This window comes from Hylobates moloch, unplaced genomic scaffold (assembly GCF_009828535.3).
Source record: "Hylobates moloch isolate HMO894 unplaced genomic scaffold, HMol_V3 SCAFFOLD_863, whole genome shotgun sequence".
In the NCBI taxonomy this organism is placed as follows: Eukaryota; Metazoa; Chordata; class Mammalia; order Primates; family Hylobatidae; genus Hylobates; species Hylobates moloch.
Genome location: NW_026653138.1, coordinates 1 through 16,022, shown reverse-complemented (window position 1 = coordinate 16,022; position 16,022 = coordinate 1). Strand labels below are relative to the sequence as shown.

At 42.5% G+C, this 16,022-nt stretch overlaps 1 non-coding gene and 1 pseudogene across 1 annotated transcript; both read left to right on the top strand.

The window, feature by feature from the left end:
• The first annotated feature begins 24 nt into the window (after positions 1-24).
• LOC116464509 (small ribosomal subunit protein mS39-like) lies at positions 25-7,537 on the top strand (annotated as a pseudogene).
• Positions 5,259-5,395, top strand: LOC116464511 (small nucleolar RNA SNORD94). The gene has a single exon (XR_004246936.1). It is a non-coding gene; the product is annotated as a small nucleolar RNA SNORD94 (small nucleolar RNA).
• Positions 7,538-16,022: the final 8,485 nt, after the last annotated feature.

Below are 16,022 nucleotides of genomic sequence, written 5' to 3'. Positions count from 1 at the left end.
GTGGATTAAACACATTTGCTTTCTTGTTCTGCAGGAAACCCTTCAAAAAGATCATCCTTCATCATTTATGATATAATGAATGAATTAATGGGAAAGAGATTTTCTCCAAAGGACCCGGATGATGGTATGTATAGAAATCACTTGTGTTTTCCTCCTCTAAAGACAGAGGGCTGGTTTCCCTGAGTGCCAGTTAGAGGCCTTGTGATCCCTATAGCTTAGAAGTATTTTTTTATTTTATTTTTAAATAAATTTGAGTACATAGTAGGTATATATAGCTTAGTAATATTTGCCATGATCTTTCTGAGAAAGCCAAAATGTCTGTGGCACGTTCCTGCCTCTCAAGTTTTTACGTTCTTAGCTTTATCTTGATGTTACCAGTTTTGTTGGCAGGATTTTTGTTAATGTTACTGACTTGAAAATATATTTTATCCATTGTAACCAAAGCTCTTGTGAACTTTGATTTTCAGATAAGTTTTTTCAGTCAGCCATGAGCATAGTAAGTATCATTTCTTTATTAATTCGCTATCCATTTCCTAAATTAATCTGTAACTGGAGGGTTCTCCCTGGTTCTGTTCACTTTCTAACTCTTGTGTTCATGTCTTTGCTTCTGTTTTTTCTTCTTTCTCTAAAATCTATAATTTGTTTTTCTTTGAAATGGAGGTTCACTGTGTCACCCACACTGGAGTACAGTGGCTCACCGCAACCTCTGCCTCCTGGGTTCAAGCAATTCTCCTGCCTCAGCCTCCCGAATAGCTGGGACTACAGGTGTGCGCCACCATGCCTGGCTAATTTTTGTATTTTTTTTTTTGGTAGAGATGGAGTTTCACCATGTTGACCAGACTGGTCTTGAACTCCTGACCACCTCCCAAAGTGCTGGGATTACAGGCCTGAGCCAACACGCCTGGCCTAAAATCTGTACTTTTCAATCTCATACTATCCCTACCCTTTGTTTATTGTTTACATTGACGTTTTTCATGCCCCTGAATATTATGAATTTTCATAATATTTCAGATTTCCCTGTTAAAATTGATAATGGTTTTTATTTTAATTTGTTTAATCATGCTTATCATAGGAAAAATTTCAAGCAGTTTTAGGATGAACCCAGTTCCCTAAGGGTAATTTAATTGCTTTACTATTAGATTGGTGCAAAAGTAATTGTGGCCTTTGCCATTACTTTCCATGGCAAAAACCGCAATTACAAAAGCTGCTACTTTCAATGGCAAAAACCACAATTACTTTTCACCAACCTAGTATTTAGTGTGGATCCTCGCAAGGTTTTTACTGTGGGTACTCAAGTGTATGTATATCCAGGCATACTTTCAGGGTGTTTTATTTATTGACAGCAATCAGTATTTCATAGTAAGAACTATAGCTTAACTTTCCCGTGAGTAGATTTTGGAGTTATTTCATGGAGATTTTTACTAGTTCAGACTCTGCACTACAGGTGTCTTTTGTGCACTTGACCAGGTGTTGTTGTAGGATTAATTTCTAATGGTATAATTGCTAAATTAAAATAATACTGTAATAAATTTCACAGAACTTGGGATTTGTCTCCCCCCCATTTCTTGTAACTAATTTGCTGTCAACCAATAATACGTTGAGTCAACATTAAGTATTTTCACAAGATGCTCTACTGTTTTTATTTATTTGTGAACCACCGGCTGACGGTATCAGAGTGATACTTACTACTTGCAAATTTTCAGTGCTCATCTCTCAGAGATCTAGAACTTGCCTACCAAATACATGGCCTTTTAAATACCGGAGACAACTGGAAATTCATTGGACTTGAACATCATCGTAATTTCTATTAGTAAGTGTGTTGGAAACGTATCCTTTTTCATGAGTTACCAGATTCTGCAAGTGGGAGGCTGTTGACGTCCCTTCATACCTCACCTCTGGTTTCAGGCAGCATGCCAATGATCAAATAGGGCATGTTAATTGAGCACTTAGGAATTAAAGCAGTGGTAAAACTGCCAGATTTGAAAGACTAGTTTGTGTCCTTTAAGGGTTTTCTTTTTTTTTTTTCTGCAACACTGTAAAATCCACATATCTTTTTCCTCTACCCACTCTCATTTTACATTTTCAAGTTTAACTATAGCATGGTGAGCCCTGAAGATTTCCTCTCACCTCCCTTGCTTTTGTATTCAAAGATCAAGATACTGGAACCCAGAGATACTCCCTAAATGGGTTGGCTTTTAGGCAGATAAGAACATGAATTTAAGAAGGCAGCATGTTAACAGATGTGTGAGAATTGTTTTCTGTGTATCCAAATCCTTGTTTCACGCTGAATGTTTTTAAAATGAATTTGAAATTCAGTATCTATTCACTATGACCTAAGAGTATACAGAGGAAACAGTTAGAAATGACCAGTCAAGGGTAGGGTGTTTAATTGAGAAGTCAGCACATACTGGCAGCTCTTAAACCAAATAATTGGCTCATTTAACTTCAACTTGTAAGTATTTTGAAATTCTTTGTAACATATAATATGCTGTAATTTAAATCCTTATTTCCCCTTTTGTTAGACATAGAGACTTTAGACTAAACATACTTTTTGCTTTCATCACAGTTCCAAGTTCTTCGGTTTGATTTGTCTAATGGAACAAATTGATGTCACCTTGAAGTGGTATGAGGACCTGATACCTTCAGTAAGATAGTTCATTTATTACTTGTTATTTATCATTCTTGATGAATTGGGTTTCTGCAGATTAATGCTTTAAAAATGTGTTTCACTTAATCGGGTCTACTTTCCCCACTCCCAAACATTGATACATCTTCTCCAAGCATTGGATGTGGCCAATCGGCTAGAAGTGATTCCTAAAATTTGGAAAGGTCAGTTTTACTTTTTATGTGCCCAGGTGCATCTCACCTCAGTATCCTCTATTTTGATAATGAATGTGCTAACATTACTGTTAGGGATGAAAACTTCCATTTTGACTGAACTGAATGTGTTAGTTGAGATCTACTTCAAGGTCATGTGCTCATGTTGCATGTTGGCTATCGGAGAAAAATTTGTTGAAAATGACTTAAGTCAGTCCCTTCGTGACATAGGAATGAGCTGAGTTTTGTGCACCTGTTGTGGGATATGACCCAAAGAAAATAAATGCTAATGACGTGGCAGACCCTAAATCTGAATAAAGGTTTTTGACCCGAAAGCCTGTGTGATTCCTCTGTGCCAGTGTTACCTCACTTTGCTAACCACAGTCAGTGATGATTATGTTTCCAAGTAATAGCCATGAGCATCACGAATCACGCGCGTGTGTGTCTTATGTGTGTAACTTGGCTGCAAAATGAAATAGATACTCTGTATCTTTCACTAGGTGACTACTGTACTATAAAGTCAGTAGGCTCTAGTCCTGCCCTCCTGCTTCACACGACTGCTCTAATGAGTAATAAAAGTATATCAAAAATTCCCAAGTGCTATAAAACAACGTCTTACCACGTGGAGCTGGTGGCCGCTCCCATGTAGTGCACATGCCGTGATGAACACGTCACTGGAACAAGGCCCAGGCATTGGCTTTTACATTTGTTCCACTGTGAATCCTGGTGGGTTTCTGGAATCCTGGGATAAGCCTAAAATAAATAACAGCAACTTATTTTTACTCACCAAAAAATAGGTTGACAGTGAACAAGAGAGTGTTGGTTTTACATAACAATGATCACTCCTTGTTCCTTTCTTGTTTCAAGGTAGTAAAGAATATGGTCATGCTTTCCGCAACGAGCTGAGAGAAGAGATCCCGATGCTCATGGCAAGGGACAGGCACCCACCAGAGGTAGGCCTGTAACTCAACAGCCAGTATATCCTCCCATACTGAGGTCTTCTTAAGGCTAGCTTCCCCAGTTTCACCTGCCATTTTGGAGAGTTCTGCCACCCAAACCCATATTTGAGTGATGATACATCTAAACATATCTTGCCCTTAGCAGAAATCTGTTCTTAAAGTTGCCCTTTTTCCTGTAGTCCAGAGCAAGCAACATGAAATTAGCTTCTGTCTTCAGCTTGCTTTTTAAAAAATTTCCATCTACAAAGGAAATGCATAGCTGAATTTGAAAGTTGTGGCTAATCCAAATACTTAGGACAGGGTCCTTTTTTTATTAAATTACTTGTGTGCTATACACATAATATATTCAAATGGTAAAATGCATTGCTCAGATTTTAAGGATCCTGTGTTAAGTCTCCTGAACTGAAATTCTCATAAAATCAGTTAGGCAGTTCTGCTGACTCCTAAAGCTTCTCAGATTCAGGTGGCATTTGCTGACTGTGCTGCTGATATCAAATCTGCGTATGAAAGCCAACCCATCAGACAGACTGCTCAGGATTGGCCAGCCACCTCTCTCAACTGTATAGCTATCCTCTTTTTAAGGGCTGGGAGAACTCAGGAAGCCTGGTGAGTACAGTGTCACAAGTATACACTTAGAAGCTTTTGTATTTGGATTTAAAACATTGACCCACGCTGGTAGAGGTTCTTTCATTTGGCCATATAACAAGTATTTGATTCGGGAACTTGCAAATACCAACTAAAAAGCAAACTTTTGGAAGAAGACAATATGCATGATGTTGTTGAGATAAGGCATAGTTCTCTGAAACCATAGGCTGAGAATTATCTTTCTACTTTATATGTCTATGGACAAGTCAGTCACTAAACCTCATTACTCCGCTTGACTAAAGATCAAAGAAATATATGATCAAAGAAACGTAGTTTTGAAAATGTTTTGGTCATTTGGGTTATTGAAGTATTTTTGGATGCTTCTCCCATCCCACTCTCCAGGTTAAAATGTGGGCTGTGTACTTAGACTTCTGGAAGCTGGCATTTATGCACATTAACTCAACTTGGCCTTGACCACAACCCATCCTTGGTTGGTGCCACTGTGTTCTGGTTATGTTTTTATCAGCACTTCATTCACATACTAATTTTTAGTGTTTGTGAATGGGAACCTTATGCATATTCATGTTTCCAAAAATGAGCAAAAGGATCTTTTGTGGAGGTAGTGACAGGTGGTTTTCCTGTATTTTGTTTTGTATATAAATGTGTGTTCTGAGAGTCATAAGTGGGGGGTGCTTGTGCATGGCTCTTTGTACAAGAAAGTAACTTTATTTGAACATCTGATTGCTAGTCAACTATCTCCAGGAAAAGATGATGAAGGCTTGTTTTTGAGGTGTGGCTCACACACGTCTCTCTAGCAACTATACTGCTAGTGACAGAGACGTATGACATTTGCATTTGGTTGTTAGCGCAGGCCGTTTGGCACACACTTGATACGACCAGGCTGTGATGATTGGCGCAGGGGTACGGACCTCAGCTGAGTCATGGGAGCTGAATGTATGTGTTTTTCCTTTGTCCTGCGTGTGGCAGGCTGATGGGGAGCACTTACATGAGACTGTTGCCTCAATCTGAGCCTGCACTTCATAACAGAATTCTAAGACAGACTGAACCCCTGCCATACTTTAAGAGAGGGAAACAGCATGGTTCTGTTCTATGCCTCTTTTCCAGCTGTGCACAGGATGGATTCCCTCCTTAGAAGGACAGTGGTGGTCCTCTACAAGAGGACAAATACAGTTAGAGTATCCCTTTTCCAAAATGCTTGAGACCAGAAGTGTATGGGGTTTTCGATTTTGGAGCATTTTTGGATTAGGAATATTCAACCTATACCAGCAAATCTCGACATTGGCAGCATATCAGATTTACCTGTGAAAATTGCAGTGTAGATTCGTTTGGGGAGTTTAAGCACCTGCGGTGATTCTCATGTACACACAGGGCTGGGAGCTAGTAGAGCCCACAGATGTGTGTCTTTGGGAGCTTACAGTATAGTTAAGAAAAGGGCATTTAGTCTCTGATTTCAGAGGGAAGACAGCTATAGTATCTGATTGCCTTGTTTTTCTAATAGTATTCATAATCTTCTTCCTTTCTTGAGCAGGAAAATGTTGGGGCTTTTCAGGAAGCATAATAAGATTCCTAGGTAAGTTGAAATCAACCAGCTCTCTTTGGGTACAGCCTGGAAGTAGCCACATTTGGAATTTCTTCACCAGCCTTAGCCACTACATTTGGGCACTCTGCTGTTAGGCAAGCATACCATCAACTCCCTGCTATCCAGGGCATCCTGAGGCAAGCAGTTTTTTATCTGTGCTCATGGATCATCATCCATTGGAGCTACATTGAATAGATCATCGTGAAGTCATATTGAATGAATGTTGATAATCCCTTTGGCCCTGTAGACTTTCTAACCTCACTGGAAACAAATAAAAATAAATGTTAGACTTCATCTAATTTTGTCTCCAGAAATACTGTTGGGAATTCTGTTACTGAACTTACACTGGATCTTGCCTATAAATATTTTACTGAAGGGGTTGGAGAAAGTTCACACTTTGCCTTTCTTTTACGGAAGTGAGTTGCTGAATGAGCTTATGGACAGTGCAAAGTGTCTAACAGCCCTTCCCAGGCCATTGAAGTAGTAAAGCTGGCAAGTGCCTTCAGCTTACCTATTTGTGAGGGCCTCACCCAGAGAGTAATGAGTGATTTTGCAATCAACCAGGAACAAAAGTAAGTGGGCACCATGAAGCAAAGTTTGTAAAATGGAGACCTTTCGTCCATCTGCCCATTCAAAATGTTCATAGCTTTCTATCCCTTCTATTTCCTTGCAAAAAGTCAGAATGTAGTAATTTAATGACTATTTCATTTGTCATGCAAGTCAGGAAAGCCTATAGATTTGACTGTTAGAACATTTTTGTTTCTAATGTAGTCTGATGCAGCTGCAGGGTCCCTTTTTCTGATTTCAAAACTGACAGGCTATAGGTGAGTGTCAGAGACACCGAGAACCCCAGCACCCAGTTGAATTGCAGTGTAATCCTCCATTTTCTTTTCTTAACAGGGAAGCCCTAGGTAACCTAACTGCATTGACCAGTGACAGTGATACTGACAGCAGCAGTGACAGCGACAGTGACACCAGTGAAGGCAAATGAAGGTGGAGATTCAGGAGCAGCAATTGCCTCACCATAGCTGCTGGAATCACACCTGAGAACTGAGATATACGAATATTTAACATTGTTACAAAGAAGACAAGATACAGATTTGGTGAATTTGTTACTGTGAGGTACAGTCAGTACACAGCTGACTTATGTAGATTTAAGCTGCTAATTTGCTACTTAATAACGATCTATTAATGCACCATTAAAGGCTTAGCATTTAAGTAGCAACATTGCAGTTTTCAGACACGTGGTGAGGTCCATGGCTCTTGTCATCAGGATAAGCCTGCACACCTACAGTGTCGGTGAGCTGACCTCACGATGCTGTCGTCGTGCGATTGCCCTCTCCTGCTGCTGGACTTCTGCCTTTGTTGGCCCGATGTGCTGCTGTGATGCTGGTCCTTCATCTTAGAAAGGTGTTCATGCAGTTCTATCACAGTTGGGGTTGGGTCAGTAGTTTCCCAATTTCAGGATATTTTGATGTCAGAAATAATGCATCTTAGGAATGACTAAACAAGATAATGGCAGTTTAGGCTGCGCAACTGGTAAAAATGACTGTAAATAAATGTTGTAATTAGTGTACACATTTGCATTTCTGTTAATATAGCCGCTGCCATAGTTTTCTAACTTGAACAGCCATGAACGTTTCATGTCTCCCTTTTTTTTGTCTATAGCTGGTACCTATTTTAGTGGTTGAAATGAGAGTTAGTGATGACAGAAGGATGTGGAATGTCTTCTTGACATCGCGTATTGCTGGTAATCAAGTTGGTAATGACTACTTCTAGTAGCTCTTACCACTATGACTTAAATGGTCCTGGAAGGCAGTAAGTGGAGGTTTGCAGCATTCCTGCCTTCATGAGGGCTTCTACCACTGACCACTTTGAACATACCTGGCTCCCAGATTTACTTAGGTACCCCATGAGTTGTCCACATGAGCAGCTTCATCTTTACCTTGCCAGAGTTGACAATTATGGGATGCTCTAGTCTACTTATACTTGTGTTCCCATCTGTCTGCCATCCTCTGAAGGCCAGGACCCAGTCATACATCCTTAGGAACCAAAGTATGGTTTGTGTTTTCTCTTGGAATGTCAGGTCTTAAGGCATTTAATTTAAGGGACAAAAAAAAAAAGCCGATATAGTAGCTAGCTACTTGAGCATCCATGGTTATTGCTCCATATCAAAGCAGATATGCAGGACAGAGAGAGTAAATTAGGCTTCAGTCTTGGTTTACAGCTTCCAAGGAGAGCCTGGCCACCTGAAAGGTTAACTCGGTCCCTTCCTGTCTCTAGTTCATCAGCACCTGCAGATGCCTGACTCTTGTTAGCCTTACTATTCAATACAGTCCTTAGATTCATGGTATGCCTCTTCCTATCCGGGCACCAATTCTGAATCACCGTGTTGCTCTGCAGCTAGAGTTGATAAGAGAAAATCCATCTGGGTAGATGGCCCATGAATTTGTAGTAGACTCTCAAAATGTGTGATTTGTTAGCGTGGTACTTTTAAGTTTGTGGTACAGATCCTCCAAACCCATACTCTGAGCAATTAACTGCCTTGAACATAGAGAAAAATTAAGGCCTCACGGGATGAGTCTGCATTCTCTGTAAATGCTTATTTTATCATAGTCTTTAGCCTCTACTATCAGTAAAATGTTCTTTTTGGCTGGGTGTGGTGACTCACACCTGTAATCTCAGCACTTTGGGAGGCAGAGGCGGGAGGATCACTTAGGTCCAGGAGTTCGAGACCAGCCTGGGCAACATAGTGAGACACTGGATCTACAAAAAAATAAGCCAGACCAGTGGTATGCATCTGTGTCCCAGCTAATCGGGAGGGTGAGATGGGAGGATTGTTTGAGCCTAGGAGAGGGAGGTTGCAGTGAGCCGTGATTTCACCACTGCACTCCAGCCTGGGCAACAGAGCAAGACCCTGTCTCGGAGAAACCAGAATTTCGGAAGAGCAAATGGGGCTGAGTGCGGTGGCTTATGCCTGTAATCCCAGCACTTTGGGTGCCAACATGGATTACCTGAGCCCAGGAGTTTTGAGACCAGCCTGGGTAACAGTGAGACCCCCCTCCCTACAAAAGATTTTAATAATTATTTGGGCGTAGTGGTGCATGCCTGTAATCCCAGCTACTCTGGAGACAGATGCGGGGATTGCTTGAGCCTGGGAAGCTGAGGCTGCAGTAGCCATGATTGCACCACTGCATTCCAGCCTGGTTGACAGAGTGACCTTTGTCTCCAAGAAAAAAAGAAGCAAATGGGATTAAGGACTCTCATGGAATGGGAAGGGGAAAGGGAATCTTACTATATGTGGAATAAACTTGCTCAGTGTTGCCACAGAGTTACATTACCAATGTGTAGAAGTCAGAAACTAGACTTCTAGTTTGGTTCAACATTTGAGGATTGCTTTATAGCCATCAAAGTATTCAAGAGGTTGGATGGCACTCAAAAGATTCTACATGTCTAGAATCCAACTCAAATCTGGCACGTAGGTGCTTCTTAGTAAATGCTTAATGAATGCCACCAACTCTGCAAAGTATTCATTGATTTTGAGACCTTAGTCATGTTGCTACTACAAGTAGGGCATATGACCGCCTAAGAAACGGAACTTCGAGAAGTCCTAACGTAACCACAGTAAAGCAGACTCCCCTTTCAGCAACCTCAAAGCAAAAAGGAAAAAAAAACCCCATTTAGCTGCTATGTAAACACTATACCAAGCACTAGGCTTAGAGGAAAAGATGTCAGATTGTACTGTCACTGGTTATGTACCCATATTCTCTAAGATAGGGTAGCATTTGTCTTTCAAACTGCAGGGTCTGAAATCAATTTTTGTGGGTGATTGGAATTTTTTAATGAAATGCATTAGAACATCTAAGCACATCACATACAGTTTTGTGTTGGTGCATTTTTGCATTGCAGTATAGATCTGTGCATGGATATATACATTAGGTGTAGCAAATCGTGATGTAAATTTTTTACTGCTGGTCATGGTCAAAAAGTAAGATATGCTATGAAATTAAGTCACTAGGAGCATGGATGTATAAGGCAGGTTTTATAGAACCATTTAGATTCAACATTAATGGTAGAGTGGCATTTTACCAAAAAAATGGGCGTATTTTATTTGGGTGCTGTAAGGCAATTTGCTAGGACATGGGATAATCAGATTACACAAAATCTAGGCAGTGAACAAGTCTTAATCCTGGCCTAAGAAATAGCCTATTAAAAAATGCTGTCCAGGCCAGGCACAGTGGCTCACACCTGTAAGCCCAGGACTTCGGGAGGCTGAGGCTGGAGGATTGCTTGAGTTCAAGACCAGCCTGAGCAACACAATGAGAACCTATCTCAAAAAAAAAAAAAAAAAAACTGTCCAGCTGTGGACTTTTAGAATTCCGGAGGCTGAGACAGGAGAATCACTTAAACCCGGGGGGGCAGAGGTTGCAGTGAGCTGAGATCGCACCACTGCACCCCAGCCTGGGCGAAAGAGTGAAACTCCGTCTCAGGGGAAAAAAAAAAAAAAAAAAAAGAAGACACAGACATCTCAGGGCATGGCTGCTTAGGAGGCTACGAGGCTCTTGCAAGATTTTCCCCATTTTTCATGGCTGCCCTCAGAGGATAGAATTGCCACAATTTTAAGGATAAAGAAACAGGCTTGGAGAGGCCAGAGGCTTGCCCAATACCGCACACACAGGGGTGCCTTTGTGTTTCTGGGTCAATGCTGTTTTTCACACAGACTGGACCTCGTGGGGTCAGGAGCAGTGGGACCACCTCGTGCTCTCTCCGCACTCATACTTCTCATGGTGTCGATCTCCACTTCCCTCCCAGACAGAACAATGCGTGCTTGCCACCTTGATGGTGCAAGTATCACTAGATCTGAATTTGAGGTGAGGAAATTCAAGGCAACCACAGTACACGTTGTCCCCCATCGGACCCAGGGAAGGACACTTGAGGCAGGAGCAGGCCTGTGGTGCTCTTGGCACAGGGCAAAGTGGAGGAACGGGGTGGTGGTGGCACGGTGCCCTAACCTGGTCTTGGGGGGTTTAAGAAGTTCCTGAAGTGTTTCAATAGCCAGTGACAGTGAGCCATGGAGAATAAAAATGTACAAGTAAACAGTCGTTCCACTTATACACAGTTAAGGACTTGTGGGAGGGGGGCAAGTTCCAATTTTTTAACATAGTTTCTGATGGAAAGTGCCATTGTAACCCTCATTATGGCCACCAGCTTAAATTTGAGGGCTCCCTTTGCCCTAGAATAAACCCCTAGTTTTCAGACTTCCTGGAGCCACCATCCTTCATCTCTTCTGTTTACTTTTTTCTCTTCTGTTTAAATTGGAGGGCCGTTTCTGGCCTGCCCTTCTCCTTGCTGAGGTTCTGTACACAATGACTGGCGCACAGGTGTTTCTACCTGCACAGGCTCATGACATTCTCACAGTCAGACCATAGATCAGTTTCTTCTCTCAATCTTAGAGATAAGGAAACTGAGGTCTTACGTGGTTAAGTCATTTGTCCCAGGTCGCCTGGCAGCAAGTGGTACCCACAATGCTGGCCAATGTCTCGCTGACATGTGTGGACACCACACGGACCCATCCATGGTCAGGGACTTTTCCTGGTTCTGCCCATAGCATCCTCATTCATCTTGTTTGCTTATATTTTTCTTACAACTACCTCACAGCCCCAACCATGTGTTTAAATTTATTCAATTATTCGTAGAGCTGGATTTACAAGTCTGGGTCTCCTTCATCAAGGGTGGCCTTCTCTGCTTCTCCTCCTCCTCTCTGGAGGTGGTTTCATCACAGACTGTAATGGCTCTGTAAAAGATAATCTATTCTGTCTACCTGAAGCAGTTCTCCCCCTGCACCAGTGACTCCTGCTATGGTATACTGGGGTAGTTACAGGATTTTTTATTTCTTTTTTTTTTTTTGAGACAGAGTCTTGCTCTGTCACCCAGGCTAAAGTACAGTGGCATGATCTTGGCTCACTGCAACCTCTGCCTTCCAGGTTCAAGCCATTTCCTGTCTCAGCCTCCCAAATAGCTGGGATTATAGGCACATGCCACCACGCCCAGCTAATTTTTGTATTTTTAGTAGAGATGGGGTTTCACCATGCTGGTCAGGCTGGTCTCAAATTCCTGACCTCGAGTGCTCCACCTGCTTCGGCCTCCCAAAGCGCTGGGTTTACAGGCGTGAGCCACCGCGCCCGGCCCTAGTTACAGATTTTATTTGGCTTTCCCATTCTCAGTCCTCTAGTAACAATGTTCTTCCTTTTTTTTCTTTAGGGAATTGTCTTTTCTCTAATCCTAATCCATATGGCTCAGCTGTCAATCACAGTCCTCCTCTATCCCCTGGCAACAGAGGAGAGATGTGTGACTGAGGTCTGGCCAAGCAGACTCGATCCCTCCGGCCATTGTGATTGGTTCAGGGACAACTTTGTGGCCAAGTGATTACAATTTTACCCTCTCCAAGCAGTGACACAATGAATAGGCTACAGTGGTACCAATGTCAGTTTTCATTTGCCCAGTTATTCCCACAAGATAAATGTCTGGACTGTAATTGCTGAGTTATACATATATACATTTTAAATGCTGGTACATTTTGTGAGATTGCCCCACAGATAGGTTGGTGCAAATTTACACCATTCCAGCAATACGTGGGAGTCTGCTTTGCACACCCTAGCAACACCTGGTGTTGTCAGTCTTTAACATTTGCCAGTCTGAGAAGTGGAGACAGCTGTTGAAACCTGTTCTCAATTCTGGGCCTCCCTTGGGTCATGTTCCCACATGCCTGTCCCTAATGTTGCCTCCTCGGACCTTACTTCTAAATCTCTTGCCTGCTTCTTTATCCAACTTTATTGGTCTGCTTATAACCTGGTGTCACTGTACTAGACTAGAAAGTGGGTCTTTATCATATATATATGCCTTTTCTCTTGAAACTCCTTGCAGGTGCTAAGAACGGTTTTGAAATCTAATAAGTATTTGTCAGATGAATGAATGGAAACTCCTCTGTGATTCACCCATTTCCTATCACTGAGTGGTGCCACGTGGTTGGGTCCATGCTAACCTGGGGAGATGAATGCTCAAGAACACCAGATTTCAAGAATCCCAATATTGTAATGGTTATATTGGATGCTTAACATGATAATGGAGCATGACTATCCCATTCCAGGAAATTACACTCCCCACCGGAAGTCCTTGGTTAACAAATCTTTAGGGATGGTCTGCCATGTCTCTAGTGTGGAGTCAAAGGACCCAGTCCCTGGTCTCAAATGACTAAACATCTTTGTGAGAGGCAAAACTAACAAAAGAAGGATTTTGAGTTTAAGTGGCATCTGAATCAGGTGGCATTTATGAAATGCAATCCTTTGGGAAAAATAGAACATATTGTAGACTGGAAACGCTTCAGAATATTTTCTAAAAGAGATGATTGTTAAGGGCATTTGTATGAGGATTAGTCAGGTGTTCTGGGCTCTGCCATTTACATTTTGGGGGTCTGATATCATAGCTGGTGCGGTATGAAGAAATGTTGTAAGCCTCTAATTTCCCTTAAAGTGAGTTTTTAATCTTTTTAGTTGTTGGGTTTGGACACCAATGGTCCAAGAGGAAGGTCCTGATTCCTAGTGTTTTGGGGAGGAATGTCACAACTTGGCTACAAGCTCACCAGGAGGCGAAACAAATATTTCTGAGTTAGGGGGAAGTGCTACAGTTGTGGGAATTGCTCTTAGGCTTCCCCAGGGTAGTAAAATTCCCAAGCTATTTCAAACCAATGTTTTTTTCTTCTTTTTAGTGGTGTCAGGACCCCAAGAGGTCACAGTTGCTATTTAATAGAATAGAGCATTCTGGCCCTCTTAACAGGGAATTGTACCCAGACTTTGAAAGGTGGATAGAAATTAGATAAAGGAAGGGAAAAGGAAGTTCATCCCAGGCAGGGTGAATGAAGAAGAGCATTTCCATGAGACTTAATAGTTTATAAGGTCCCTTGACAAACATAATCTTTTTTATAATTCCAAGGAACCCTGAAGGTATTATTTATTATAATTATTAGCATCTCTGTTTTCATATGGAAAAACTGAGGCTCAGAGAGGTTAAACAATTTGTTCAAGTTCTCGCAACTATTTTTTTTTTTTTTTTTTTGAGACAAGGTCTCACTCTGTTGCCTAGCCTATCTAAACTACACAACCTCAAGGGCAGGCTGTGGTATGGAGCTGCCCCACTGAGCCATCTGCAGAGGTGCTATCACTCAACGATGAAAGATTCAACGAACCAGCCTTTAACGGCCAGTCTTTTCTATTTCAAGAGCAGTCTGGACTCCTACAGCCCCTGATTCAGGTGCAAACTAAAAATTTTAAGATTGGCAAGCAACAGACACTCCTTAAGTGGGTCCTAACTCTCCACAGGTGCAGAACACTTAAGGGTCCCAACATCTGATTGAAACACAGCCCACACCAAACCACAAGATGGCACCTCACACCCATTAGGGTGGCTACTATAACAAGGACAAGGGTAGGGCTGGGCGCGGTGGCTCACGCCTGTAATCCCAGCACTTTGGGAGGCCGAGGCAGGCGGATCATGAGGTCAGGAGATCGAGACCATCCTGGCTAACACGGTGAAACCCTGTCTCTACTAAAAATACAAAAAAATTAGCCGGGCGTGGTGGCGTGCGCCTGTAGTCCCAGCTACTCCGGAGGCTGAGGCAGGAGAATGGTGTGAACCCAGGAGGCGGAGCTTGCAGTGAGCCAAGATTGCGCCACTGCACTCCAGCCTGGGTGACAGAGCAAGACTCCGTCTCAAAAAACAACAACAACAACAACAACAACAACAAGGACAAGGATGTGGAGAAATTGAAATTGTTGTACACCATCGGTGGGAACATAAAATGGTGTAGCTGCAGTGGAAAATGGGAAAGCAGTTCCCACAGAAAAATTAAAGAATTACCATATGATCCGGCAATTCCACTACTAGGTATATATTCAAAGGAAAGCAGGGTCTCAGATACTTTTCTTTTTTCTGAGACAGAGTCTCACTCTGTCACCCAGGCTGGAGTACAGTGGCACAATCTCGGCTCACTGCAACCTCCACCTCCTGAGTTCAAGCGATTCTCCTGCCTCAGCCTCCTGAGTAGCTGGGATTATAGGCGCGCACCACCACACCCAGCTAATTTTTCTATTTTTAGTAGAGACGGGGTTTCGCCATGTTGGCCAGGGTGGTCTCGAATCCTGACCTCAGATGATCCGCCCGCCTCGGCCTCCCAACGTACTGGGATTACAGGTGTGAACGCCCGGCCTGGCCTCAGTTATCTGTATATCCATGTTCACAGGGTTATTTGCAACAGCCAACAGGTGGAGGCAACTCAAGTGTCCACCAACAGATGAGTGATTAAACAAAATACTGTATATACACATGATGAGGTATCAGCAGCCTCAAGCAAGAAGGCAATTCTGACACATGCTACAGCATGGATAAACCTTGAGGACATTATGCTAAGTGAAATAAGCCGGCTAGAAAAAGGCATGCTGTACTTTTCCACTTGTATGAGGGACCTAGAGAAGTCAAATTCACAGAGACACAATGTAGAACCGCGGTTGCCAGGGGCTGGGGAGGTGGAAGGAATGGGGAGTCAGTGCTCAATGGGTACAGACATTTGTACATATTATTTGGAGGCAGGGCAAAGTGAAGAGAAAAGAAGGTTCAAATTCCAGACTGGGGATGAGACAAGGTGCTTCATCCCTTCCTCGGTTTTATTCTTACTCAATGCAGGATAGAAAATGTTTCAAAGACTCACAGGAATATCTGTGGGAATGCTGATAGTGTTTCTGTTGAGAACCCAGAAAAGGGACACTAAAAAAAATTAACTGGCCAGGCACAGCGGCTCACACCACCCAGCACTTTGGGAGGCCACAGTGGAGGACCGCTTGAGCCCAGGAGTTTGAAACCAGCCTGAGCAATAAACCAAAACCCCTGTCTCTACAAAACAAATAAAAAAACTGTTAGAAGCAAGCAAGTAGGTATGGATATCACCCCAAAGGGCAAGGTGAAAAGGATGTCCAAACAGTGGCTAGCTAATGGCATCTCAGGATTTCTAT